This window comes from Octopus bimaculoides, chromosome 2 (genome assembly GCF_001194135.2).
Source record: "Octopus bimaculoides isolate UCB-OBI-ISO-001 chromosome 2, ASM119413v2, whole genome shotgun sequence".
Taxonomy (NCBI): Eukaryota; Metazoa; Mollusca; class Cephalopoda; order Octopoda; family Octopodidae; genus Octopus; species Octopus bimaculoides.
The window spans coordinates 163180903-163185902 of NC_068982.1; the positions used below are offsets into that span (position 1 = coordinate 163180903).

Below are 5000 nucleotides of genomic sequence, written 5' to 3' on the forward strand. Positions count from 1 at the left end.
ATAGATAGATAGATAGAGAGAGAGAGAGAGAGAGAGAGAGAATTTATTCTCAAGTGCAGAATAATGCACAAACAGCATGAATAGGATAATATCCTTATATTGCAGAAAATTTTGTCAGCGGCCAGCTATGAGACTAGAACTCACATCGCTGTGGTTACCAGGATTTCAACAACTTCTATTTAATTAGGGGAGAAAAACTTCGTTGGAGTAAATTGTTTGTTAACTTTCCAGTACAAATCTCTCCTAAAATCTCATCAGTATCAGCTTTGTTGTACTTCTCCCACTCATCCTCCTCCTCATTATATTCATCACTGTTGTTGTCATCAATTTCATTGTTGTAGTTTTTGTTATCTCTACTACTACTACTACTACTACTAGACTGTCTGATGTGATTATCATCTGAAGATTCAGTGTGCTGCAAACAACAATTTCAGCAGCAGCAGCAGCAGCAGCAAACATGATGAATGATTGTGGGATGAGAAAATCACCAGGACTGGAAGGGTTGCAGCACAGACTTTTCTGTCACATGCCTTATTTGACTTGTTCACTACTATCTTTGCAGTTACCTGTTGCAACAGATAGCAGACTAGGAGCTTTCTAGGTCATGTGAATTGGGGAATGATGTGGCTGAGAAAGGACACTAACAAAAGAATATATAACAGACGACTTCAGGCCTATGACTCTGTTCAACTCAGACCTTAAAGCTGGTGCTTTAAGATACTCGTGTCATGCAAGTGGCACCAATGCCGGTGGCACGTAAAAGCATCCATTACACTCTTGGAGTGGTTGGTGTTAGGAAGAAACAGCTGTAGAAACCATGCCAAATCATACTGGAGTCTAGTGCAGCCCCTCAGCTTGCCAGCCCTGGTCAAACCATCCAACCCATGCCAACATGGACAACGGACATTAAATGAAAATGATGATGATGATGATGATGATGATGATAATGAATATCTTGTTTAATTATTGTGTTTGTATTATAAAGCTTCTTTCAGTGGCTCACTACAAAGTTCGATGAACGTTAAATAATTCCACTAAAGTAATGATAGGTAAAATGAGATGAATATATATGATCTTTCAGTTTTCATTCACCAAATCCAATCACAAGGCCTTGGTCAATTGCCAAAGGTACCACGCAGTAGGACTGAACCCAGAACCATGTGGCTAAGAAGGAGACTTCTTACCACACAGCCACGCCTGCACTTATATTACTGAACAACAACAACAACAACAGCAACAACAAAACAAATGCCCTGATGCAATACCAGGCAGTGGTTCTCATGGTTTTTGATCTTGATTAATTGGAAGTGTTATCATGTACATCGTTTTGTCTTGGTATAAAAGATGGGCTACGCAAGTATTCTGCTCATTACCACAAATTTGCTTGTTAGCTGCTTGACCGTAACCAGCTGAGCATGTCCCTTAGTGGTTGATGATATGTGCATCTCTGATCATGAGCAAAAGTAGTGGGAGAGCATCATAGCCATGCGTTGAAAAGAATTCCTTGGGAGACATGGGTGTTTCATTCATCATACTTAAACAAACCTTATTTAGGGACCTTTTGAGTGGGATGGGTTACTCAAACCAAAGAAAATTCTAACTGGGCCCTGACCTGCAAGGTCATGTGCTGTTTATGTTGATATGATATCACCATGTTGTGCACATGTGGTTGTGATGCATATGCCTGATGTACTCTTATCAGATGGGTAGTCATGATGGGTATACTGGGCTTTATATATTTGTACCCCAGTGTCATTTAGATGGTATGCGCTGCCCTCTCACTCATTAATAATAACAATAGTTTCTGATTTAGGCACAAGTGCAACAATTTTGAAGGGAAAGAAGTTGGCTGATACCACCAGTATCAGTACTTGACTGGTTATTTTGTTAATTGTGGCAAGATGAATGGCAAAATTAATCTTGGCTAGACTTGAACTCAGAATGTAAAGAACTAGAAGAAATTCCTCAAAGTATTTTTTCCAATGTCTTAATGATTCTGGCAATCCCCCATTCCAGTGATTGGTAATAATAAGCAAACAATCTTTATTTCAAACTCAGTCAGTAGCTGTAATTGATTACTGATCAAATTTAATTCACATGATATAGATACATGCATACACGCACACACACTCATGCACATATATACGCACGTATGTATGTATGTATGTATGTATGTATGTATATGATTTCTTCTGTCCATATTTTGTATTCAAATTACATTAGTGCACAGCTTTATTTTATATTTTTATTTCCTTGGGGGTGGAGTTGATAAAAATAAGTATTAGTTGTGTATGAGTAAAATCATTATTAGAAGTTATAAAGGACAAAGTGAAGTGATTAGAAGCTAATGTACAATGTAAGCAATTTAGAAAGTGCTAAGGAGAAAAACAATAGTAGTACAGCAGCAAAAGAAAAAGTAAAAAACAATTTGAGAGAAAGAGAAGTATGTGGGGTTTTTAGTGTTATCTTTTTGTTTAATAGTATGATTTTTCAGCTTTCAAGTTAAAAGAAATAAACGAATAAATAAATAAAAATTAAAGATCTCAGCTGTTGTTGTAGGTTTTTCTTGACCCAACATTTTGCTTCCAACCTAATGAGATTTCTATTTGAAAGGTTTCGTTTTTACAAACAATTTCTTTTAAACACTGAAATGAAACAAATACAACTTAACACACAGACTCAGACACACACATACACCCACACACACACACACACATGAACACCATGCACATATATGCACTCAGAAAAACAAACAAATGTGCATACACATACACTCCTATATATACACACACAAATCAGAAAAATGTGTACACAGGTATACATACATACACACTTTACATATATATACTTTATTGAGGTCATCATTATCTTACAACTTATGCGACTTATGACCAATTGACTTTATGATGAATGGCCTGCCAGATCCCAGCAGCATTAATAAATAGTCCAGTTGAAATCTTATGGGTTTAATTTCTTAGAAATTAACTTGTCTACGGGTGATGTCAGCTAACAAATGCTTCCCCTAGGTTTGGTTATCGATTGCCACTGTGGTTATCCCAAGTGTCGAATGAATATCTTGTTGTGGAGACATTGAGGCAACCTTGTATTTGTTTATAAGATGACTGCTTGAGACTCTGAAATTTTTGACTAATGCCAGTATAATAGTATAATACAGAATGCGGTGTGTGACTTCTACCTGAGAATGTACCTTAAGAATGGGAAAAATATAAACAAATTGACTTACGACCAGTCAGTCTGAACCAATTGTGGTTGTAAGTCAATGACGACCTGTATATATATATAAAATACACATATCCATGCGGGTAAACTAAATATGCCAACTCATTCTTTCTATGCTAATGATCCTTCCTTTTTTTCCCAAGCACCAATAACATAGAATGTGTTTACATTCTCAGTTCATCCTCAGTGAGGCTTTGCAATATTCAATTTCATAGATACATGTTTGCATATAAACATATGCACACACACACACACACACACATACACACGTACACTCTCCAAAATAAAGACAATCATTGTTTGAAAATTTGTTATTGATGTGTTGCTTGATGCTAAAAGGAATTGATGAGAAGTTCTGAAGTGGAAGAATTGGTTGACACTCTTTGAATCTTTCTTAATATATCACACACAGTATGAAGGTATCAAGTTGACAGAAATGCTAGAATCAATGTCAAATTAAAAACCTTAAAGTATTTCTGAGTTCAGGTCCTGCTGCTTTCAACTTTACCTTTCATTCTACCAGAGCTGATAAAACAAATACCAGTCATGTCCTAAAGTTGATTTAAAAAAAAAATATATCCCTTGCTCTTGAAATCAATATTTTAAAGAGATTTTGAGGATAGTGAAGTTAGCTGAAACAGTGTTGTACTGCAGATTAAAGGCATTGAACATACATACATGTACATATTCACATATTAATATTTGAACTCTGAACAAATACTGCAAGGCATTTTGTGGTGCTTCTACCAATTCACAATAATATAATAACTGCATCTTTAAATTCGTTTGGGACTTGGTGGTCTTCCCATGTTTACAGGATAAGAATGAAAAGCCTAGTTTGGAAAAGCAGTCTCTATTGTTTCAGTAATTCAAGAGGGATGTTGTTTGCATGTGGGGATATTCAGTTTCACACAATTCATGATATTTTCAAAGTCTTGATGTGATGGTGGTACATTCATATTTAGTTATTTGAGATGATGTGGGATATTTCTTCTGCTTTTGTTGAATTCTGATTCAGTGATGAGGGAAAAAATGTAGCTTCTATTATTTGAGCACATCTTGTAGCTCCTTCTGGATGTTGGTATTATCTGAGATTCATACAGGGCTAAATATTTACTTTATGGTTAGAATATAGATAGAAGATGTATGTTTAGTAAAAAAGAAAAGAAGATATAGAAAGTAAAAATAAATATATACAGAATGGAACACATACAAAAGCAATGCACTTTAATTGTATGTGTATCAGTGACAGAGTATGACCATAGTCAAGTGACTGGATCCAGTAACAGAGTAAAAGAGATTCTGCGCACACATGTGGCACATACAATAAAAATAACTACACAATAACAAACCACAGCACATATCCAAGGCACACAGACCTGTTCTTGGTAGTGCAGAGGAAGCACATAATTACTGGATCCTCTTCAGTAACTTAATCACTGGGAAAAGAGCACTAGGAAGTTTTTAAGCCATTACAGAAACCAGCTAAAATCAATCCTCAAAATGGCTAGAATTAAATAACTCCTCTAAATATGGGAAACTGAAGCCCAGAAGCATTCCAATTAGTATCACTCTCCATTATTGTTAGAATTAATATTTCTGAAACCCAAAGAAAAAGACAAGTTGAAGAAAAATGTGAAGAATGCAAGACACAACAACAACCATACCCTCTGCTAACTCTTCTTTGTCATCTTTGTTCCCATCTGTTTTGTATGAAGTTTGGCTTTTCCATTCTTAAATGCCATTGATATTAAGAAACA

The 5000-nt window shown here is 35.7% G+C and overlaps 1 long non-coding RNA gene across 1 annotated transcript in view; it reads right to left on the reverse strand.

The window, feature by feature from the left end:
- LOC128247049 (uncharacterized) overlaps nt 1-5000 on the reverse strand; it is a 60677-nt gene that overhangs the window by 12031 nt on the left and 43646 nt on the right. The gene's annotated exons all lie outside the window — the stretch shown is intronic.